At 37.7% G+C, this 26,192-nt stretch overlaps 1 protein-coding gene across 1 annotated transcript in view; it reads right to left on the reverse strand.

The window, feature by feature from the left end:
• Positions 1-26,192, reverse strand: part of BMP4 (bone morphogenetic protein 4) — a 376,187-nt gene that overhangs the window by 62,830 nt on the left and 287,165 nt on the right. Inside the window, exon 6 of the mRNA XM_084993425.1 lies at positions 17,727-17,841. The gene's annotated coding sequence lies outside the window, so the exon portion shown is untranslated. The remainder of the gene's footprint in view (positions 1-17,726; positions 17,842-26,192) is intronic.

Below are 26,192 nucleotides of genomic sequence, written 5' to 3' on the forward strand. Positions count from 1 at the left end.
TGTGATGCTGACTTAGGGGAGGGACAAATTAGGAGTATGAGATCAAAAGATACACACCACTATATATAGAGTAGATAAACAACAGGATTTACTGTAGAGCATAGGAAACTATATTCCATATCTTATAATACCTTATAATGGAAAACATCTGAAAAAATATATCTGAATCACTTTTCTATACACCTGAAACTAAGGCAATATTGTAAACTGACTATACTTCAATTTAAAAAAGTAGATCCAGGAGTTCCCATCATGGCTCAGCAGAAATGAATCTGACTAACATCCATGAGGACTCAGGTTTGATCCCTGTCCTTACTCAGTGGGTTAATGATCTGGCATTGCCATGAGCTGTGGTGTAGGTCACAGACGTGGCTCAGATCCGAGTTGCTGTGGCTGTGGCATAGGCCAGTGGCTATGGCTCCAATTTGACCTCTAGCCTGGGAACTTCCATATGCCATGGGTGTGGCCCTAAAAAGACCAAAAAAAAAAAAAAAAAAGAAGGGAAAAATAAAGTTATTACTGATATATTTGGGTTAACATTTATCATATTTATTACTATTTTCAACTTGTTACCCTTGTTTTTTATTTGTATCTTTTTCTTCCACACTTTTTCTACCTTTTGTGATTTTCATTGAGAACCATTTTATTAGCCCATTTCAGACTTTCTACCACTTTTGGTCAATTTTGTGATTTATAGAGAATTATACATTTCATCAAAATTTTCAAGTTTATTTATATGGATTCCTCAAATAATTCTTTCCTTCCTGTTATTTTTTGCTTTTCTCACTCCAAGTAATATATGTGGTATCCTTTCCTTCTGTTAAACTGTAAGTGGTAGCAAATGCTTTTCTCTTTTTCATAAGTCTTTTCAATTTCTGCACTTTTGATTTTATCACTGAAATCTCTTTGTGTTTTTTATAATTTAAAAGAAAGTATTTCTGCTGTCACTTTAATTATACCTTTCTTCAATTTTTAATTTATATCCTAGTTTTTTAAGTTGAACACTTTAAGCAAGACAATTTCATACAAGACTGTCTATTCAAATGAGAATATATTCTTGGCCCCCAGAGGGACAGGAATCCAATATCATTATTCTGTCACCAAGTGGCTTGCTAGTGATACTGAGGTATGGTGACATAACAGGACTTGGTGTTCATATCTGCTATTGGTGTTGGGCACTCTGCAGTGACAGGGGTCAGATCCCAGATATAATTTCCAACCCTACCCCCATACTTTCTATGAGCTCCCTGAACAATCACTACAGTGATCAAGGAAAGTGGCTGTTGACTGATATCCATACAACAGGTCATTTGGCCCATCCTTTGCCCATCTGATTATTAAGAAAGTCCTAGTTGTGAGGGCTCTTGGTGAGCATTCATGAGTATAAATATTGTCATACTCTGGGTCAAAGTCAGGACAATGGGTGTGGCTCACCAGGTGCAGGTGATAAAGGGGTGCATTGTTTGTAGAGAATTTAAAAATAATAATAAAGCCAACTATAAATTAGTCTTCTTTTTATTAGCATCATGTGCTGGCAATTCTAAATACTGTCAGTGATGCAATACTCCTCTTCAAAAAATCTTTTGTTTGCATCTATTAACCCCAAGCTCCCAATCCATCCCACTCCCTCCCCCTTGGCAACCACAAGTCTATTCTCCAAGTCCATGATTTTCTTTTCTGTGGAAAGGTTAATTTATGCTGTATATTAGATTCCAGGTATAAGTGACATCATTTAATAATGTGAGAAAAAAGAATGTATACATGTATGTGTAACTGGGTCACCATGCTGTAAAGTAGAAAAAAAATTAATGTACTGGGGAAGTTAAAAAAAAGAATGCTTAATTCAACTAAAATTTATATTTATTATGAAAAATATAGAAAGCAGGGCAAAAATACTCATTAAAGTGAAGGAGATTATCAAAGAAATTTTCAATGTAGTAAAAAAAATCAGAATGTTAAAATAAATAAATAAATCAGATTTATATATATGTGTATATATATATCCATTATTTTTCCCATATAGTTTATTATAAACTGTTGAGTAGATTTCCCTGAGCTTTACATGGCATTTTAAATATGTTTAACCCCTCAAACAGTAATATAAAACACTCGAGCAATGTGAACAACTTTGAGACCACTGACTAATCTGGTACTATCTTTTAACTAGTTTTTATGCCAACTTTAGAATCCTATTTCTGTGGCCATCTCCTAGGAAGTAAAGAATGTCCTGAGATTACAAAGTAAATTTAATAAAAAAGAAAAATCTTACCATATCCCGCTACTTAAACATCTGAATCAGAATTGTCTCCATACTCTATAACCAAAACAAAAATTCATAAATAAAGAGAGTAGACTTGGGAAAGGAGGCTGTTATCATGTGGTGGTCATCCCTAGTTCCCAGTTCAATTTTTTTGTGTCTTCAACCAAACAGTCTCTGAATTCTCTTCAAATGCCTTTAAAATAAAGCTTAAAATTAGAGTTGCAAAAAAAAAATCTTTTGTTGATTTAAATTCTAAAAATTGCTTGCACCTGGGGTAGACTACTCCTAACAGCCACCCTTAGTATGTCAGAAGGTCCCATCCACTTACCCTGTCTCTAGATCTTCTTATTGCTAATCCTCCAGTATTATTCTCTTCTAGTCTCTGCTCATCCAGACAACCACTAGCTACTATGAATCAATTTAGATACATAACACAGAACACCTCTCTTTCCAAGAAATATGAACAAAATTATGTACCATTTATAATTCTACCTACAAGGAGAATTTCTCTTCATTACTCTTCTATCATCACACACAACTGAGGTTAATGAGTATAGTAGTTTGCATATAGTACATATTCATTCATAAATAAAGTTTAATGTTTTCTTTCCTTATTCAACTGGTCACAGGATGCTCCTCCCATCCATGTGTGTGGGACTCAGTGGGCTGAAAGATAAGCGACTATGCCTCAAGGGCGGGAACACAGGGAGTGTGTGCACCTCCTGCTCACACAGCTAACTGGTACTTTTAGGCCTGCTTGAGCTCAGTCCAATGTGTTCACTTACCCTTGTTGAGGAAGAGTTACTGGGCACACTCAACTTTCTGGCTTGATAGATAAGACCCAACTGATGATAGGCAGTCCTGTAGCAAACTAAATAAAGCCTACATCTAGAATAGTAGCTGACTGAAGTTACTGTTTAATTAACTTTTTCAAGAATCCACTAATATTTCCCAATATGATTTGTTGTTTTCATAGGTCAACTGTACAGTTAGGTATAGTTAGGAGAAGTAACCATTCCTGTATCTCTCAAGTATGTGATGATATCAAAAATCTCTGCATTATTTCTAGGATAATGTATTGTTTTTAATTTGCTATTCTATGTTCTTGAAATTATTTGCATTCTTTACTATCCTTTTAATGCCTCTACAATTTATAGTGATGACCTCTTTCGTTCCTAACAATCATGATTTGTATTTTCTCTCTATTTTCACTCTTACTATATTTTTTATCAATTGTATTAATCATTTCAAAGAATTGATTTTGTTATTGCTTTTCTGTTGTCTGTCCATTTTCTATATCATTTATTTCATTCTTATATGAATTTTTCTACTTAATTTTAATTTCTTTTTCTGTCATTTTCAGGTGTAAGTGTGGATTGTTGATTTTAAGCCTTTGCCTTTTTAAAATATAAACATATGAAGTATAAATTTTCCTCTATGTATTATCCTAAAATATTTTCTAATTTCCACTGTAATTTCTTCTTCAACCCCAAATTATTTAAAAGTTAATTGTTTAATTTCCAAATACTTGAGGATTTTGTAAACAAATTTTTATTACTGATTTTAATTGCTGTTTTTAAAGAATATATTCTGAAGAATTTTGAAGCCTCTGTGTCTTGTTTGAGACTTGTTGTATCCAAAGGGCACAAACCAAATCCATTCTCTGTACACTAGGACATGGTAAGAAGTAGGTACTCCATAAACATTTGATGAATACATAAATGAATGAAGAGTTGCCACACCCACACAGAGTAAAGTGATGCACACATTACAGAGGTCAAAAGAGAGTAGCGAAATCAAGATGGTGGCAGCATCACATAACTTTTCTATAGGTTCAAAGTCCTTGTTCTGTAACAATGGATGTTGAGAAAATAGAGAGAGAACGTGAGAAATCCTGTAGCCAAAGGATAAAAACCAAGAATAAAGCCTAAGAAACAGACAGCAAATATTGAAGACAGAAAGAAAACAAACATAAAGGAGCCAGAATCTGAAGTGAGATTCTGCATCTCTAGACAGCCAAGATTTGACTTGCTTCTCAACTGTCATTCGTAAACTGCTGGTGATATAAGTAGGCCTTATCTGCATTATACATGTTGTAATAATTGACATATGGGCAAAGATAATTTTAAGTAAGCCTATATATAGATTATTTTGGTCTCTAAACCAATGCCTGTTGTTTTCAATGTCCTGAATTAAGAATCTGATATTATACAGTCACCAGCAAGTTGCCCTGCAAATGCTAAAGATAATTCAGTCTAAAAGACCCCCATCTAAAAAATAATTATGCCCAGCTGGGTTACTCCCTAATTTAATGACTTAGGTTGGTCAGTCTTACAAATATTAAAGAAACAATCTCTCATTTGGGAACGCCAGCTGGCCTTACTGCAGCATAGAATTTCTTTACCAAGAAGAAGTTTAAACAAGAAAGCGTTTCATGAGTAACTCCTTCCCCAGTAAGACTTCTTTCTGAACGCATTTATTTTGGAGATTATTACCTGTGCTGTCTCGTCCAATCGAAAATTAGAACAAAAACAACAAATTCCCACAGGACATTTTAAAAATGGATATATAATCTTTTCTGTATGGTTATAACATAATTCAGCAAATCCTATAATGACAGTTGCCCAGGTGGACACCAATGTTTTGCTATTATAATAAAGTTACATACAGTGAAATCCTTTCTATGTCCATTACTGCACTCTTATGCTATTCATCCTTTCAAATAAATTTAAGTGAAATTTTATTTTTGTAGCTCTAGTATATAGCAGAAGCCAAAGCAGAATAAATATTATAATGAAATAATACTGTAACGCTGTTCAAAGAAAAATCTTTTTGGTTTTACAGATTAAGTTCTTATTTAAATTTCCTTAAGAATAAAATGAACTTGATTAGTAATGAGAGATCCTGCTGTGTAGCACTGGGAACTATGTATAGTCACTTATGACGGAGCCTGATAATGTGAGAAAAAAGAATGTATACATGTATGTGTAACTGGGTCACCATGCTGTACAGTAGAAAATTGACAGAACACTGTAAACCAGCTATAATGGAAAAAAAATCATTATATATATTAAAAAAAAGAAAAAAAAGGAAAAAAGAAAGAAAGAAAAAACACTCTCCACCTGAAAGAAAGAAAAAACACTCTCCACCTAAGTTTGCATCAACTAGAAGCTTCTGGGGCAACACTACTGACTCCTGTGTCTGAAACTCGCCTCTCTGTGTTTTGGGACACATAAGGCTTGGGGCATATAAGGCTTGCAAATACCCCCAAGTCTGGCTTTCTTTTTCACCTAAAAGAATGGAAAATACAGAATTAGGTAATGGACATGTTTCCTCTATTTGACTTTCCTTGGATTAAGGTACTTAACTGTATTTTCTAATTGTTTTCCTCCCATCCAATAGCTGTCTCTCTTTGTGAGACAGCAGGGAGAAAGCTTATTTTATCTCTGCTTCTGAGCCTTGGTGACCCCATGTGCTTGCTGCATCTTTGTTGTGAGCTTTTTGTGTGTTCGACATGCTTAATTTTATCAATCAGACCTTAGATTCTGAGGAGGTGTTCATACTGTTCCAGAATCCAATATGGGGGACTATTAGACTATTAGGACCAAATGCTCTATTATTCATACACAACGTTTTAAAGATAAGTGCTTATTAAACAAAATATTTTATGAGAATATGCTGTTTGTATTCCCCTAACATCGGATTGTAAAATATTAAATACAGGGAAAAATGCTTCTGGAATAATTACTGTGGCTTTTTGCAGTGTGGTTGGGAAGAGCAATGGAAAGATAAAAAAATACATTTTAGCTTAATTTAAGCACTCAAATAAACAATATTTTTATCTACATATTTAAATTAATATTAAAGTATAAAATATTTTGATACACTTTCTTGCCATCAAGTTTCAAATTTTTTATGAAAATTCAGATTTTTCAAGAAAAAGTTAATTTCAGATGACATTATGGAAGGATTCATAATAGCCCCCTGCCCAAGGTTGCATACAGTCAATTAATCTCCCTGGGTCTTGGGTTCCTCATCAATAAATGTTGAACTAGGCAGTTTCTAAATAACCCTCTCACCCCAAATTCCATGATTCTATGTATTTGGAATGAACTGATTCATTACTCTAGAGGTCATATATCTCCCTAAGGAATGCAAGAAGTTAACCAAAAAAATCTCAAGGTATAAATATGGATTTTTTTAATGAATTGCCAATAATCTATTATTTATTTGCAAACACTCCACAAATAGTTTATTGGTGTAGTTCCTCCTTAAGAGCTTCAATTTAAGAGGAAATCTCTATTCTATCTGTATGCATTTAGCATGGCAGGGTTGAGAGGAAACTTTCATAAATTTTACTCAAAATTGAAAAGAGTTATAACTGGAATCTAATATCCAGCACAAATGAACATCTCCACAGAAAAGAAAATCATGGACTTGGAAAACAGACTCGTGGCTGCCCGATGGGAGAGGGAGGGAGTGGGAGGGATCAGGAGATTGGAATTATCAGACACAACTTAGAATAGATTTATAAGGAGATCCTGCTGAGTAGCATTGAGAACTATGTCTACATACTCATGTTGCAATAGAACAAAGGATGGGGGAAAATGTAAATGTAATGTATACATGTAAGGATAACTTGATCCCCTTGCTGTACAGTGGGAAAATTTTAAAAAAATTGAAAAGAGTAAGGACAACAATTTGTAAGATTGGAGAAATCCGCACTTTGGATAATGGACGGAAAAACTTAAGTTTAGTCAAGCACAAGGTTATGTCTAATGTAGGCTATTTAATTTCTTCGACTTTAACATAATACAGTTGTTTTAAATTCTAAATTAATGAAACCACTTATTCATTGATTTTCCTCTTTTCCATGATGCTAATGAATTCTGAACACTACATCTAGCTGCTTTATGACCCAGTCTGACTGTTTCAGACCCAGAACCAAGGTAGCATGATACAGTGAATGAATATCAGATAAAGCCAGGGAGATCTGTAACCATGGACCAACGGATTAAAATGTTGGGTCTCAGTTTTCTCTTTTATAAAATGAGAATGCTGAATTGCTTAGGTCTCTTCCTTCTTTAAGATTATATGGTTCTATGAATGATCTGGAAAACAGTTCTTCTACTGACTTTCAAGTTTTGAATTCACCTCTGATTCTAATTCAAGAGGACTGATTCACAATTGGAATTTCTTGTTTTCACCTTAATAATGACAGTAACAACAACAATTCATCACTCTCTATCTCTTGTGGCTTTTGCATGTCCCATTCTCTAGTACAAGAACCAAATCCAGAAATGTGAAGGCTCATAAATGGAAAGAAAGGATAGAGAATCTTTAAAAAAAATTCAAGAACAGATTCTCACACCCAGGGTTAAGAAAGGGGAATAGACATATTAATGAAGATTCTTCATTCTAGGTAATATTAACCTAACTCAATAATGTATGCAAATGAAGGGAATCTATTAACTCTCATAAATAGAAGGCTAAGAGATTCATCTGGCTTTAGGTGCACCTGCATCAAGGATCATAAATGACAATATCAGGGCTTTGTCTCACTCACTAATTCTTTGACAGGTCCTTTTCAGACCACCAAAAAAAAATGAGACCTAGAAGCTGAAGACTCAAATTCTATATTAGCTTAATAACTCCAAAAGAGAGAAACATGTTATGTTTTCCCAAATAATTCCAGGACAAAGTCCCAGAAAAGAAAAATGTACTAATCTGAGTTGATCATATATGATCCCTTTACCTATCAGAGTAAATTACAGGATGTGTTCTCTGATTTACTGGGGTAACCTGGATGATGCTGCCACTTCTTTCACTGAAGGAGAAAATGTAGCCAGGCCTATGAAACTACTATGAAATAGGTTACTCATAGGAAAGAAGAGTTTTGCATTCTGTAAAGGTGGGGAAAGGGTGTTAGAAAGATCACCAACAGAAGGCCACTACAATAGATTTCATTTGGCACTCAAGGATGAATGGTAGTTACCTGGAAGACGTAAAAATGATTCTAAGCTATATGAGCTCATATAGAGCTAAGAAAGTGGGAAAGTTGATTAGCAATGTTTGCAATGGACAGCACAGTGGGCAATAGAGGTATGCAAACCATATAGATAGATAGCTACTATCCCTGTCTAGTGTGAAATCAAGATTAATTTCCTACCTAGTCAATTCAACTATTAACTCTTTAGAATATCATGTGAATAGGCCCTTCTTTTGGAAACTTTCATTTATGTGCACTTATAAAGCTTCCCAGATTCTTGGAGATGAGGAACTCTCTCTGTGACAGAAAATTTTTAATTTTATTTGAGATCATGTTTGTATTTAGGACCCAGAATATAATCCAGTTAACATTGTTTTTTAAAAAGGAATGTACCTCAGAATCACACAGGCAGTTATTTTAAAATATATGCCTACCTCTATCCCCAAACTTTCTGACTCAATAGGTCTCAGTAAAGGTCAAAAAAGGGAATTATGATTATTATATATGAAAGTTATGCATGCTCATAATAAAAACACATAAACAAAACAAAGGTGTATAACATGAAAAGTAAAAAGTCCCTTCTGAAGGAAAAATTGGGGTGGGAAATGGGGAAAAGGGAAACTTTCCTTTGTCTTATATAAATATCTATATTGTTCGAAATGCTTTCATACAATGAACCTGAACTGATTTTGTATTTTACAATGAGTCTGACAACCTAAAACACCTATTTCAGTCAGTAACTACAATGTTTATCCTAGCCAAAGTGTCTTCGCTGAGACAGTTTTGGTTGCAGGTAACAAAAACAGCATAAGGAAACAACCTAAATGTCCCACCCACAGATGACTGGATTAGGAAGATGTGGTAATATATACACAATGGAATACTACTCAGCCATAAAAAGAACAAAATAATGCCACTTGCAGCAACATGGATGGAACTAGAGACTCATACTAAGTGAAGTAAGTCAGAAAGAGAAAGACAAATGTCACATGATATCGCTTATATCTAGAACCTAACATATGGCACAAACGAACCTTTCCACAGAAAAGAAAATCATGGACATGAAGAATAGACTTGTGGTTGCCAAGGGGGAGGGGGAGGGAGTGGGATGGATTGGGAACTTGGGATTGATAGATGCACACTATGGCCTGAAGTAACCCTCCTGCCAGCTTATATATTCCTTCAGCTTCCTATGCATAAAATTATATATCTGTATCACAAAGGAGACACAAACCCATAAGCATGTGCATATCTCTCCTTTTATTAATATTTTAAACATAAATAGAATTATATTAATTATACACATTCCGTTCTGCAATTTGTTTTCTTCACTTAGCTATTCTGGCTCCCTTTCTATAAGATCTACCTGTATTACATAAACTTTACCTCTGGTGGCTTTATTTATTTTATTTTATTTTTTGTCTTTTTAGGGCCGCACCTGCAGCATATGGAGGTTCCCAGGCTAGGGGTCAAATCAGAGCTATAGCTGCCGGCCTTCACCACAGGACCATGGGATCCGAGCCACATCTGCAACCTACACCACAGCTCACAGCAACTCCGGATCCTTAACCCACTGAGCAAGGCCAGGGATCAAACCCGCAACCTCATGGTTCCTAGTCGGATTCGTTTCTGCTGCACCACAATGGGAACTACTCTAGTGGCTTTATTAATAGTCCAAGTTTTTCTTCCATTTACTAATAATACTTCAAACATTCTTTTAAATATATTTTATTGTCTTACTTAAGTCAGATTACTACATCTGTACATTTAAATTTTTGATGGACTCTATTGAATTGCCCTCCAAAGAGATTACACCAATTTACATGCCCACCCACACTGTATGAGAACAACTGTCTCTCAGATGGCAAGTGTATTTTAAGGAAAGCTTCCCAGGTTACCTTAAAACATATTTCTGATTAAGAACCACTGTGTCTGAAGGCAGCTTCTTTAAAGACAAAAACAAAATATGCATGTAATATATTTTTAGAATATTTTTAAGTCTTAAGACACCTCTTGGAATAAGAAATCACATGCAGAATGACCTAAGTTCTAAGGATCATATCCATTTATATCTCTTTCTATCCTACTCATGGTATTGAAAACTGGGGGTCCTTTAGGACTTTGGATGAATATTCCAAGACCTTCCTTCTGTCATCTGAATCAGACTCTCTGACCATGGGAGCCAGAGAGAAATGCAACTCAGAGACTACAGGATGGAGCTTCTCTTTATCTGGACTTCTTTCTAGAGTATGATTCTGAATGCTCAGTGATGGTGCAGGTAAGGCTGAGCACATACAAAGGGACTAAGTATTCAGAAATTTATGGAATGGAGATTCCCACAGGAATCGAACACAACCTTAGGTATTTACATACATACATACACACACATAATCAGATTTAGATATTTTGTATATTCTTAACTTTGCTGAGATTTAGCAACTGACACGGAAAAGCAGGAACTCTCTCAAGTGTATGTTAGGTACCTCAGTTAAATTCATAGCATGGGATAGATCAACTCCCAATCTATGGGAGTAAAGAGTATAAGGTCTCCAAACAACCTAAAACACTTATTTCAGTCAGTAAATCCAATGTCTATCCCAATCAAATGGTTGTCACTGATACTGTTTTGGTTTCTGGTGACAAAAACAACTTAAGCTAGCTAACAACAACAACAAAAAAGGTAAGAGTTAATTATTATAAGGATATAGGGTTTCTCACAAGTACCTAAGGCAGGGATTTCAAGGGATACTAGAACCATGACTTGAGAAGCCACACTTCCCAGGAGTACTTGCCTGCACCTTTCACTTCTTGCCTCTGCTTCGCTTTTCTTATGTCCTTAATTCTCCTCTCTACAGGGCAGCATTCCATAACTTTCCCAATCCTTGCATTGAGATGGATATTTCACTGCTCTTAAATTTCCATTAAGTTGGTTCCAAAGACATGCTGCATCTACTGTGCTATCTCAAAATCTAATTTTCAAATTCTTGAGAGAATCCAATTGACCCAGCTTGGGTCAGGTATCCATTCAACCATGACCAGAGAAGGTGGGTTCATGTAACAATACAGTATTAGCTAAAATTTACTTGGTTCTAAATACACTTCATAATCAGACTTTACATAGCCTTTGGGGCCTCCTTTATCAGGACCCTGAAACAGTTTTCAGAAAAAAAATTTTGATTTTGAGTTGTGTAGATGTCCTAAAAGGTGTCTATGATTCAAATCTTTCCCTCAGAGCATTAGAAAATTACACACAGGGAAATAGATGTGCATATTAATAGCTAATTTAAGCTTTACAACTCAATTCAATAGTCCCATAATGGGAATAAGTGCAGACCTTAGAACCCCAAATACATGAGTTCTAAATCTAACCCAACAAATTTATTAACTGTGCAGCCCGGACAAGTTCCTTCACCTCTTTGCCCAATTTCCTTTTACATATTGCATAATACAGGGTACACAGAGTGGAGTACTACTACCTCTGAAGCATACAAAGATTAACAAGTGTTTATGAGTGCTTCCTCTGTAATAGAGTAATGTCCAAAAGGGACAGTCATCAGCAGGAAGGGAAAGGTGAAGAAGCAAAGAATCTGCTTGGCTCAATGGCATTACCATTATATAATACCATTATACAATAACAATAACAAGAGTTAATAGTTATTAATTATTGTATATAATGTGATGGGAAAATCTCTGTCTGTCTGTCTATCTATCTATCTATCTATCTATCTACATTAGCTGAGTACTATTACTGTCCCATTTGGAGAGTGTGAGTAACCTGTCCTAGGTCACACAGCTAGAAAGCTGTAGAAGTAGGACTTGAGCTTAACAGTCTGGCTCTAGAACTCACATCTTAAACAAAACTCCATACTGCCCTTAAGCCAACTGTATCATAGCATACCCTGCCACATGAGTTCCTGAACCAGATAGCTGTCTGTGGACATATCACCACAGGAAGACAGTGTGGCTTCAAGTTTTCACACTTGCTAAGATCTCCCTGGTTTATTCCACATGCCCCCTTTAAGAAGGTTACCTCACCAGAATTAATGGATTGCTATTCTTCTTGGTTTGTTGTGAACTCTGAGATAGTTTGTCTACCACGCTTAGTTTAAGATTTGGAAGGTTTACTTGCAAAAGCTCTTATAAGCACCCATGAATAAACAAGAGTGAAAAATTAAACCAAGGACAGACATTTTTGTTTGCACTTTTTTCAAAGCCATCCAAACAACCAGATTCAAAACCTGACACCATAGGCAAGTGCTTCTTCCTGGGCGCAGAATGGCCTATCGGGGACAACACAGGTACATTGCTGTAGTAATTGAGGAAATTTATAAATGAGGTACAACTTCATATTTCTGCCAGATTTATTTTAAAAGAGTCCTAAAAAGCAAGATGTTGATAAATGATGGTGAAGTGTGATGACTTCTAAGAGAATTAAAAACACACATGTAGCAGAAGCCATTGGTTGGTTAGCCCAACTCCCATTCTCAAATCTATCTTTGCTTCAGCATCCTCCATAATAGGGGCTAGAAAAGCCAAATATTTGCTTCCCTGCTCTTTCAGCTAGGGTTGGTCATTGAGGCAGTTTGGGTCCCAATGAGGTGTAAGTAGAAAGGTTTTTTGGAAAACCTTTGCTTTCTTGATATAAAGGACAGATGTCACCCTTCTGCCACCCTCTTCTTCCTGTCCTGGATATACACACTAGTGCCTAGACCTATAGTAGCCATATTGCAACCACAAGAGAAGGTTGTGGTTAGGTTTTTCTCTCAATGCCAAAAGCATTCCTATTGATATAATGCGACTACAGATATTTTATCCCAGCAATTTTTTTTTTTTTTTTTGGTCTTCTTGCCATTTCTTGGGCCGCTCCTGCGGCATATGGAGGTTCCCAGGCTAGGGGTCTAATTGGAGCTGTAGCTGCCAGCCTACGCCAGAGCCACAGTTCACGGCAACGCTGGATCCTTAACCCACTGAGCAAGGCCAGGGATCGAACCTGCACCCTCATGGTTCCTAGTTGGATTCGTTAACCACTGCACCACGACGGGAACTCCTTTATCCCAGCAATTTATCAACTTTCAGTTCTATACTGATTTGTCTCTTCCTCAAAAATAACCCAGGAGTTGGGTTAAAGAAATATTATTTAATCAAGTCACTGATATGACTTATAGGGCACAGTATAGTCAAAATGTGTCCTCATACTAGTTTATCCCCTAATTATAATAACTATTTTAATGTAACTCTGGTATCACATAATTAATAGTATAAGGAAGGGGGTTTATTTAGTGCATTATTAATCCACTAAAAACCGTCTTTTATTTTAGGCTCAAGTTACATATTTCAGCTTTAGAGAGTTCACAGTTGAGAAAAATGGTTGTAGTCGTTTGTTCTACCTCACCCTTCTCCACTCTCAGACAGGGCCTTCCAAAGAGGCCCTAAATGTCACCCACATGGCCACCTCCTTATGGGCACCAGGAAATCTAACTCCTCTTCTTTGGACACTATCCTCTCTTTCCTAACATGTAGTGAGGAGCTCCATTTTTTTCATGGAGAAAAATGACCCCATTAATTAATACCATTGAGCGTATAATATGTACTCACATTTTCATTAAGTGAGTAAATCAAAAGCAGTATCTACTATACAATAGGGGCTTTCAGAGAGGCTTTTGGGGAGATGTGGTCCTAGTTTGGGTAGCTATAACAAAACACCATAAACTGGAAGGCTTATAAACAACAGAAATTTATTTCTACCAGTCCCAGAGATAAGGAAGCCCAAGATCATGGCACTAGCAGATCTGCTGTCTGGTGCAAGTTAACTTCCTCACTGATGTATTCTCACTATAATCTCACATTGCAGAAGGGACAGGGATCTCTCTGAGGCCTCTTTTACAAAAGCACTAATTTCAATCACAAGGGCTCTGTCTCATGATCTAGTCACCTCCCAAAGGCATCACCTCCCAAAGGTTCCTCCTGATACCATCACCTTGAAGGTTAAGATTTCAACATATGAGTTTTGAGGGGGCACATTCACTCCAAGCATGGTCTACACATTCTTAAATATTGTTATAAGATTCAGCCAAGTGGGGAAGTGATAGGGAGAGCAAGCCAGAAAGAACTGACAGCATGAAATAAAGTGTTGTACATGAATACAAGAGTGGTGCATTGGGAGAAGAAGAAATAATTTCATGCTGCAGTAGTGGAGTGTAAAGTGAAGTTGGCAGGGATCAGGATCAAATCAGCATGGCCTTTGGCAAATGGGAAATTCTGAAGGGTTTTAAGAAGGAAATTGGCATTGCTTTGCATTTCAGAAAAATCACTTTGGGGACAGTTAGGGGGGTGGATTCAAGACAAGGGACTGAATTCAAGGAAAAGAAGCTCATTATGAGTTCCTGAAGAAACAAGAGGCATGAGATTTAAACTAGTTAATCCATTCCCAAATGTATTAAGTACAAATTTCAACATTTCAAAGTATTCTACCATGTTGAATTCAAGTCAGCCATGTGCTGAGTTGTGTACCAGTCAGGCAGTGTAACCAAAGGATGACCCCAAGACCCCTGTCCTCTCATTGAAAGGGAGGTGGCAACACAGACTAGGGAACGGATTGACTACAGGATGGGGAAGAACCTAACTCTGCTTCTAGATCACCCACCTGGTGCTCTGAGGGGAGGACACCTGGCACTTTCCCAAGTGCTCACCCCTCTCCGTTCCTACCATTCTAAAGCCCAGAAGGTAAGGACATTAACTAAGGTCACACAGTAACCAGCAAGGAATAGTCCCAGTGGCTCCTGGACCCAATTCCATGCCCTAAATTCTAGATGACAAAACCTGCTACATAAAAATAGTTCAATTAAAATCTATAATAAAATGGTCACTTGCTCTCAAAAAGAAAACCAGCACAGTATTTCAGCAAAATGTCATGACTAGCATGAAACTGTAATTTAGGAAGATGTAAAAATACGGCCGCATAACCTCACTGGCCAACGCCTGTCACATGACTATGAAACTTGGGCTCCGCCCTGGGCTTCTGCCTTGCTTGGTTTGTGTGAGGCTGCGTGCGGGTGAAACTAGAGTGGGAGGTCAGCTACACAAGATGGTCCATTTAACAGCTGATCTGCTGGGACCAGTGCCTAAGAAGTTAATTTCTAGCTTTGAGATGGTTTCTGGTAATTGTAGGTAATTTAAAATATAATTGCAATTTAGTTGGAAAAAAAAAAAACTCTCTTTGCAGTGTTTATACTCATCACTCTAATTTAAGGTCTAGAATGTTGGATGAACTATACTTCAATACACGCCCATTTTGCATCTTCCTGATTTTACCACCAGTGATTATAAAAACAGCCTCAGCAAACCTCAGTCTGCATTTTAAGACAGATGCTGCAAAGCTCAGATATAAAGTTTCACATTGCTGGAAGGTTAACTGTTGTGCATGTTAATGATTATCAAATAGATGAAGAAAACCACAAGGCTCCAAAATGCGAAAGCCCCTCAAAAAAATCCAGCTTGCCCTTGTTTATAATAAGGCCACTTTATTTTTTTTTTCCTCAAAGAAGGATGACTATGGCTGAGCTCAGTGTGGTCTGCATGCAGGCTTAATGGAGGAGTAATTACACAAGGATGCTTGTGAGGGGCCAATGAGCTTCTCTCTGGGTTGTTGTTTCAAAATTCTCTGTGCTGAGCCAGAGCATCTAAAGCTTTGCAGGGATTTTTTTCACAGTGAGAGCGAGTGTTTTGAATGTACCGGTTTATTTTTAGTAAGGAAGAAATTTTAGGATACAATGTGTATAGATTTATAGAAAAAAAACTTGTTTTTACAGTCTGAAATGTGAAAGGGAGAGCTACTCAATAGCCGGCACCCTGGCAATTATTTAGATTCCAGAGCACTATCACCAACCAACTCAGCTATCCATACTCACCAAGGATACGTGCAGCCAAATGAATGAGAAGTTAGCTGAAATAAGCACTTGATGTAATAATTTTGCACATAGTCTCTCCCCTCTACCAGCTTGTAAAACTTTCTAGAATGATGCTTAGGGTGGAAGCAGCACTGCATTGCCATACCTTGACAATTACACTGCATTAACACTGGCACTGAAAATCACAGTCTAAGAACTGAGGTCAGGGGTCAAAATTGGCAGTGCTGGTTTCCAAAGCCTCCTTTCAAAAACAGACCCAAACTAAGGGTAATCATCAAGCAATACCACATAGAGAGTGAATCTTATTTGCCTGGAAAGCTTTCACATAGAGCTGGGAAGTTTAATAATTGGGAAAACAAAATGTGTTCCCCAGTAGCAGACCCAAATTAATTTGGCTTTGCTAATAATAGGCAAGAAACAAAAAATTTTTTAAAAATTGGTAATTTATTACATATACCTGATTTTTAAAAATTCAAATATTAGAAAAGGGAAAATTTCTCTCAATCTCAACTCCTGTCCCCCTACTTTCCTTCTCTCAAAGTAGCTATCATCTTTTTGTGCACTATAATCTATTCATATCTAAGTATCTACATGTATGCCCCCCCACACGAACAGTAGTGGCCACAGAATTTCTACATAGAAGAGACTGAATGGCTGTAATATCATCAGATGTGGGTAAACTGCCTAAAGCTACATTTGCTTGGAATTTTACATAAGAATATGCAACTTTGTGTACCCAAAGAAATAAGTACATCAGTGAATTATAAACCACTACAATGGTAATTCAGAAGTACATACCAATAATAAATAGTAAATAATAATTAAATGGAGGGAGTCCTCAGCTATAGTGAAATTCAGTGGCTGACTGGTGAGTGGGGGAGTATGGGAACTAGAGGACCATTCTTTTGCAACCATGATAATTAAGACTGCATCAGGTAAGATTAATCAGTGGATGCTACATCTAGGAGAAAATTTTGATGAGGACCAAGATATGTGCGTCATCTTAAAGCATCTCTCCATGGGCTGCTCATGAGTTGCAAAGTGAGGAGAAAAAGCACTAATTACATAATGGAGAATCTGAACAACACATTGACCAGGTCATCAAAATAAACACTACCAATGCGAACCGACATGGTACCCTGAGAAGGACACAGTATCACCTATGCGGTACTTTAGCCTAGAAAGCATCACTTCAATCTAATCACAAGGAAATATCAGAGAGGCCTAAAATAAGGAACATTCTATTTTTTAGCAGTGTTTCTTTTAAAAGTGATAATGTCATAAAAGAGTGTAGAAATGTTATATATTAAAGAAGGTGAAAGATGAAAATGTTCTGAGTGTAATCAAATATAATAAAATGTTGTCAAAAAAGGCAAAACATAAAAAATAAAGTTAAAGAGACATGACAGCCAAATGCAAGAGACCAAACTTGCAGAAAAAAAAGTATCATAAAGATTATTACATCACCTGAGAGAATGAGAATACTAATAGTAGAATAGATTAAAAAGTCAGTTTTAGGGTTGATACTTCTGCTTCTATCAGACAACAATCCTACAAGCTCTACCCTTACCTGGCATCTCCGAGTCACCAAGCCCTTCAAGAGCACTTAAGCCTCTGTCCACAAAGCTCTTTCTTTGCCCAGGTGAGTAGGGGGTGGGAAATCTCCGATACTGGGTAGGTTGTACCTGCAGCAGAAACAAGGGGGTGTATTCAGTTTTGCTTTGTGACCTGAAATTTTGGACTATGTCAATGATGCAGACTCAAAGGTGAAGCTCTCATGGAAATTGGCTCATAAATTTCTTTCTGGATCCCTTTGACCAGCTTGTGCTGATCTCACTGAAGCCTACCTCTTCCCATCCTTTCTCCTAAGTTCATTTAAAAGTCAAACAATCTCCATTTAAGGAAAGAAGAGTGTAAGACAAATTCAGGTAGCTAATAATTTCTTGGTAAATAAATGAAAATGAATGAATGAGTTAATGAGTGGATGAATAAACACTGAAGGTATTTGAGTAATGCTCTGATAATGAAGACTACTACTATGGTTTATGTAGGAATAACAGAAAAATGTGTTTTTTCTAACCTTAGCTCTTGCTAAGCTATGCTTAGGAAATGTAGTCATTTCCTGATATTGGCTTTTAAATGTAAACACCCCTGTATTTGAACCAATATTAAGTCTGGGAATATAAAACAGCATAAAAAGGAGAAAAAATCCTTTAAAGAAGACATGGAAACATAAGACTTTCATTGCTGGCCTCCCCATCAGGTGAATGAAAATGGAAAATGAAACTTTTAAGAAAACTGAAACAATTTTACACTCAAATGAAACCTTGAGATAAATGCGCCTGTGAGGAATGGGGAGTAGAAATTGATGATGATTAGGTAAAGAAAATAAAGTGTTGGGCAAAACAGAATCTTCAGTTCAGCTTGATAGAGAAAAAAGGAAGCTAACTCCAAACTCATCAGGCCCTTTGGGATCACTCTCTTGCCTAGGATGCAGGAGGAAGCCCAGGTGTGGACCAGGACCTTCAGGCACAAGCTAAGCATCTATGACCAGGCTCCACCTAAGCTCTAGAGTGGTGGGAATATGGTGGAAGTTAATATTCTTTATCCCAGTGATTTGGACACTTGGAAATTTTCTCCAAAATCAAGAAAAAGATCAGAGAGTTGTTAATGTTTCTTAAAAAAGAACAAGCATATAAATGTCTATGCTCCTAAGGGAACTCATCCTAGAGGGCTTTTTGGCATTAGTGAACACCTGGCAACCTCTCCCATTCCTCTGCCAATAACACTTTGATTTTTACATTGGAGGGATGATGCTTCCCTCCACCCCCCACAAATGCATTGTGCTGAGGCTGTCAGCCAAGCTGTTATTTCAGGTGCCACATGTGTAGTAATAGTGATTAACAGATCTATTTGTTGAATGAATAAATGAGTCCAGTTTTCTGCCAGAGATTTGGGTCTTAAGTAAAATGTCATAGACTAAAAAAAGGTCAGAAGCAGAGATGTTTTAAAGAGAAACCATTTATTTTTGTTTCCTAGTTCCTGAGATTCCTCTATCATGATTCCTGTTCTTTCCAAGCCAGGTACCTGAGCTTTCTCTTTTATTCTAAGAACTATCATATATCCTTCCAGTAAACTCTCCCTCTTATCTTTAGATTAATTTCAAAGGGTCCATTTTCAATGGACCAATTCAAAAGCCCTACCTCAGCTACCACAAATTTCCCAATTTTTCATGTGCAATCAGGAATAGCTTAAAGCAGGAACAGGGTACCACTTTTGCTGCTAATGTTTCAACTTTCCAAGTTTAACTAGGTATGTAAGGGAATAATTTAAACAAGTTCTAGCATCCTTTTTAAAAAATACAGTTTAAACATCAGGTTTCATTTAGCAGCCTAGGTGCTTTATTGAAAAGCCTGGGGGAAATGGTTATTGCTATCTTGTTTTCAACTAGTTGTTTTTTAAGAAGTTTAAAAAGCTCCACTGATAGTTCTTATTATTCTGGCCATGAATAGCTAGTGCTTACTACAGTTATAAGCAGATGTTTAAGAAATAGTAAATTCATGAACAAATAAATGCTGTGTTTTCAACTGTGGGGCAATTTTGGTTTGATTCATCATTAAGAGTTGGTTAAAGAGAATCTACTGCATAGCCATTTTAAAGTTAGTGGACACAGACATCACAGCAAACAGCTATTTCTGATTGTTCTGCAAACTTTCCACAAAAGTTTTAGAGTCCTAAAGCTGTGCCATTACAGAATGAAAGTCTGAACTGCTGCCTGGGATGATCCTGTGGTAGGATTTATACTCCACCGATTCCCGCCCCCCCACAGGCTCCCCACTCTTTCTTGCTCCAGCATCAAGCTATAAGGCTTGACTTGATCTGAAACCACATCTTTTATTGGCTCCTTCCCCTCCCTATCCTGTTTCCTTCATTAACTTATAAATTCTTAGCAAAGAGCAGCTTAATCCCTATCTCAGGCTCTGCTTCTAGTGAATCCAACTGAAGACGACATGCTACAATCTTAATAAAAGTATTGTATAACAAAACCTATAAACTTCTTTGCCAATGAAATTTCAAATTCTACAAAATGCGTAGATGCCTGCAAAGATATATTATCATTGTATAGAATCAACACAGATAAATAACAATTTATTGAGGACTTTCTATGTAAATGCTAGTTCCTTGAATTATTTCCACAGTCTTTTTAGTTAGTCATATCCACTCATATTTCCAAAATTAAAAAACTGAGTCAGATGGATCGAGATGGCAAAGAAGTAAGACATCATGCTTACCTTCTACAAACACATCAGAAAAACACATCTACATGTAAAATGACTCACACAGAACATCTACTGAATGTTGGCAAAAGAACTTAAACCTCCAAAAAGGGCAAGAAAGTCTTGACATAACTGGCTAGAACAAAAGAAAAACAAAAGAAAAAGAGAGAGAGAAAAGGAATCAGGACAGGACTAGCATTCCTGAGAGGGAGCTGTGAAAAAGAAAAGGAACCCATACCCTGGGAAGCCACCTAATCTATGGAGAGATCAACTGAGACAGAGGGACCTCAAAGTCACCAAGAAAAGCACAGCAGTTGGACTGAGGAGGGAAAAGTAGAGTGAGAGCTGCACAGATCATCTGCATCACATGCCGGGACACCACAAACTGAGATGCTTGGACAGGGGCTGTGCACTGACACTTAGGCTCTGGAGGTCATTCCAGGGAGAGGACTGGGGTTGGCTGTGTGGGGACAGCCTAAGGGGCTAAGGAGCAGTGTGCCATGGGCAGGAGTGTGGAACGCCATGGGAGAGGGAATCCAGGAGAAGGTCTGGGCCTGCAGGAGAGCAAGGCTCGATTGTTGGGGAGAGCGAGAGGAGGTGGGGCAGACCACCATAGGAATCTCCCTGCACATGCATGCATGGGCTCCCAGAGGGCGGGGCGCCTCTGGTGCAGGTTTCAGGTGGCAAGAAGACACTTGCTCAGGTTACAGGAGACCTGGCGCTTCTTGTACAGGCCACAGGTGGCCAGGAACCTCTTGTGTGGGCTAAGAGCAGCAGGGGGCTAAGTGCAACATGATGCCTCTTGTGTGAACTACAGGCGTCAGGGACAGACCATGGCAGTCATCTTGGAGGCCAGAAGGAGGCGTGGCCTGCCACCACTAGGAGCCTGTGGGTGTGCTCCACCTGCGGCCCCAGTCACCTCAGGGGTCGGCAAAAAAAAAGAAAAAAAAAAAAAAGAGGGCACTGCAACCAAGCACCACACATTATTGCTCTCACCCCCATGGGAATACACCCGCCCTGCAGCTGCCACTGCCAAATGCTTTGTGCAGGGCCCAAATGCTTGATCACTGTCCCTTCTCAGGAGCCTACAACTAAGAGCAACTGGTGCAGCACCTCCTATGGGGACTAAGCAGGATGAGGAGCTTCTTGCATGGTCTACAGGTGGCAGGGCAAACCCAGTTATCTCTGACTCCAGAGGTGGGCCTGGCCCACTACCACTAGAGGTCCGTGAACAGGCACCACTTGCGGCCCCAAGCACCTCAAGGGTACCACAGAGGACAGCATTGTGACTGAACATTACCTATTGTTGCTCTCACACCCCTGGGAGCACATCAGCTGTTTCTGCCACTACTGAACACTCTGGAAAGTGCCCACATGCTTGATCTCTGTCACTTCACAGGATCCTGCAACTAGAAGCAGCTTGTGCAGCACCCCCTATGTGGGCTAAGTGGGACAGGGTGCTTCTTGCATAGTCTGCAGGTGGTGAGGGCAAACCACAGTAGTTATCACTGACTCTAGAGGTGGGTGTGACCTACTACCACTAGGGGTCCCTGAACAGGCACCACTTGTGGCTCCAGTCACCTCAAAGGAGGGTACTGCAATTGAACACAACCTGTTGTTGCTCTCACTCCCCTGGGAACTCACACACCCTGCTGCTGCCACTGCCAAATGCTCTGGGCAACTTGTAATTCTGCCTAGGATCATTACCACTTCCCAGAGCCCTGCAACTAGGAGTAGCCTGTGCCATGTTCCTGCAGGTACTTGCCACTGTTAACAGCCCAGCAACCAGGCACTGACTACCAGCCCTACCCATTGCCTCCTTCTCCCAAGAAACACACTCAGCACCCCGGGAATAAGAGGCTACTCACACACACAAAAAAAGAGACAGCAAATATTCAAACTCCCATACCAAAAATAAATAGTAACCCCCATAAAATACAAAGGGGCACTCTTGCATAGAAGTAGCCCACGAAGACTATGGTTTGGCTTCCCTAAACTCACAGAAAAAGAAAAACATAAGCAAGATGAAGAAACTTAGGAGCCATTCCCAATTAAAAGAACAGGAGAATTCACCTGAAGCAGCAAACAATAAAACAGACCTCTGCAGTCTGAAAGACACTGAGTTCAAAAGGGAGGTAGCAAAAACACTAAAGAAATTAAGGCTAAATATCAAGGAATTAGGAGCTGATATGAACAGTAATGCAGATTCCTTTAGAAATGAACTAGAAAATATAAGGAGGAACATAGAAAAATTAGAAAATTTATTTGCAGAGCTAAGACACTAAAGAGCAGAATGAATAATGCAGAGGAACGAATCAGTGACTTGGAAGACAGAATAATGGAAATCACACAATCAGGAGAGCAGACAGAAAACCAAATGAAAAACACAAAAACAATATAAGAGATCTATGGGATAATATAAAGCAGGCCAATCTATGCATAATAGAAATTCCAGAAGGAGAAGAAAAAAAAAAGGGTATTTAAAATATATTTGAAGAAATTATGTCTGAAAACTTTCCAAATCTAAAGGAAACTGATATCAAGATACAGGAAGCATAGAGGGCCCCAAACAAGTTGAACCCAAACAGGACCACACCAAGACATACCATAATAAAAACAGCAAAAGTTAAAGATAAAGAGAGGATTCTAAAGGCAGCAAGAGAAAAGCAAAGCATTAATTACAAGGGAACCCCCATTAGGCTATCAGCTGATTAGTCTGCAGAAACACTTCAGGCCAGAAAAGACTGGCAAGATATATTTAAAGTTCTGAAAGGAAAAAATTTGCAGCCTAAAATACACTACCCAGCAAGAATATCATTTAAAATAGAAGAGGAAATAAAGAATTTCTCAAATAGACAAAAGCTAAAAGAGTAGAGCAATACTAAACATTCTTAAAGAAATACTGAAAAGGCTTCTCTAAATAAAAAAAAAGGAAGTAAGAAGAAATAGGATGGAGGAAACCACAACTGGGAAGCAATCAATTAAATAAGTCAGCATACATATCTAAAAGAGGAAAACAAACAAAAAACAAACAAAACAACAACAACCAAAAAACCTACTATTAAAGTGATGATAAACACAAAGAAGAGCAAAAGGACAAACATAAAAATATTTAAAAAAAGACTTCAAAATCAAAGAATGTGGGGAAGGAAAGTAAGAAACTATAGATTCTTTTTTTTTAATTTTAATAATATGTTTGAGCCTATATGACTATCAGGCTAAAGCAAGCAGATACAGGAAAGGGTTAACATACTTAAAAAACAGGGCAACCACAAATCAAAACCAAACACTACATTCACAAAAACTAAAAAGAAAAGGACATAAGCATAAAATAAATGGAAATCATCCAACCAAAAAAAAGAAGGAAGAAAAGAGAAAAATAGAATCAACTTGAAAACAAGGTTTAAAATGGCAATAAATACATATCCATCAGTAATCATCCTAAATGTCAATGTACTGAATATTCCAATCAAAAGACACAGAGTGGCAGATTGGATTAAAAGGCAAAAAATTTCAATCTGCTGTCTACAAGAGATCCACCTGAAGGCAAAGGACACATATATATTGAAAGTGAGGGAATGGGAAAAGATATTTCATGCCAATGGACAAGACAGGAAAGCAGGAGCTGCAATACTCATATCAGACAAAATAGACTTTAAAATGAAGGCCATAAAGAAAGACAAAGAAGGACACTATTTAATGATTAAAGGATCCATTCAAGAAGAGGATATTACAGGAGTTTCCGTCATGGCGCAGTGGTTAACGAATCCAACTAAGAGCCATGAGGTTGCGGGTTTGATCCCTGGCCTTGCTCAGTGGGTTAAGGATCCAGCGTTGCCGTGAGCTGTAGTGTAGGTTCCAGACGTGGCTCGGATCCTGCATTGCTGTGGCTCTGGCGTAGGCCAGTGGCTACAGCTCCGATTCAACCCCTAGCCTGGGAATCTCCATATGCCACGGGAGCGGCCCAAGAAATGGCAAAAAAAGACAAAAAAAAAGGATATTACAATTGTCAATGTATATGCCCCTAATGTAGGAGCACCCAGATACTGACAACAAATAGTAATGGACATAAAAGGAGAAACTGATGGGAATACAATCATAGTAGGAGACTTTAACACTCCACTCACATCAATGGACAGATCCTCTAGACAGAAAATCAATAAGGCAACAGAGATCCTAGATGACACAATAGGAAAGGTAGACCTAATTGACATTTTCAGGACATTACATCCAAAAAAAATCAGAATATATATTTTTCTCAAGTGCACATGGAACATTCTCAAGGATCAATCCCATACTGGGGCAGAAAGCTAACCTCAACAAATTTAAGAGTATAGAAATTATTTGAAGTATCTTCTCTGACCACAACAGCATGAAACTGGAAATCAACCACAGGAAAAGAAATGAGAAAAACTAACTACACGGAGACTAAGCAACATGCCATGAAAAAACCAATTGGTCAATGAGGAAATCAAGAAGGAAATTAAAAAATACCTCGAGACAAATGATGAGGAAGACTCAATCAGTCAAAATCTATGGGATGCCTCAAAAGCAGTGCTCAGAGGGAAATTCATACAGGCTTTTCATAAAAAGGAAGAAAAATCTCAAATTGGCAACTAAACCCACCACCTCAATGAATTAGAAAAAGTATTACAAACAAAACTTAAAGTCAGTGGAAGGAAGGAAATCATAAAGATCAGAGAGGAAATCAATAAAATAGAGATTCAAAAAACAATATAAAAAATCAATAAAACCAAGACCTGGTTCCTTGAAAAGGTAAACAAAATTGACAAAACTCTGGCTAGACTCACTAAGAAGAGGAGAGAAAAACCTCAAAGAAACAAAATAAGAAGTGAAAAAGGAGAAGTCACAATGGATACTGCAGAAATACAAAAAGCCATAAGGGAATACTATGAAAAATTGCATATCAACAAATCTGACAACCTAGAAGAAATGGACAACTTTCTAGAGATTTACAGCCTGCCAAAACTGAATCAAGAAGAAATAGACCAACTGAATAGATGGATCACTAGAAATGAAATTGAATATGTAATAAAAACACTCTCTACAAATAAAAGTCCAGGACCAGATGGCTTCACAGGTGAATTCTACCAAACATACAAAGAGGAACTTATACTCATCCTCCTTAAACTTTTCCAAAAGTTTGAATAAGAAGGAACACTCCCAAAGACATTCTATGATGCCACCATCACCCTAATACCAAAACCAGATAAAGATACCACCAAAAAAAGAAAAGTACAGGCCAATATCTTTGATGAATATGGACACAAAAATTCTCAACAAAATTTTAGCCAACCGAATCCAACAACACCTAAAAAATATCATATACCACGACAAAATGGGATTCATCCCAGGTTCATGAGGATGGTTCAACATATGCAAATCAATCAACATCATACACCACATTAACAAGAGAAAAGTCAAAAACCACATGATCATCTCAGTAGTTGCAGAACAAGCATTTGACAAACTCCAACATCCATTCATGATCAAAACTACTACCAAAGTGGGTATAGAGGGAACATACCTTAACATAGTAAAAGCCATTTATGACAGACTCACAGCAGATATAATACTCAATGGAGAAAATCTGAAAGCCTTCCCACTAAAATCTGGAACAAGACAAGGATGCCTACTCTTACCACTTTTATTCAACATAGTGCTGGAAGTCCTAGCCACAGCAATCAGACAAATAAAAGAAATAAAAGGTATCCAAATTGGAAGAGAAGAGGTAAAAG

This window comes from Sus scrofa, chromosome 1, assembly GCF_054392235.1.
Source record: "Sus scrofa isolate SSC_HxYL_T2T_F1_AM1 chromosome 1, Sscrofa_HxYL_maternal_Yorkshire_Landrace_v2.0, whole genome shotgun sequence".
In the NCBI taxonomy this organism is placed as follows: Eukaryota; Metazoa; Chordata; class Mammalia; order Artiodactyla; family Suidae; genus Sus; species Sus scrofa.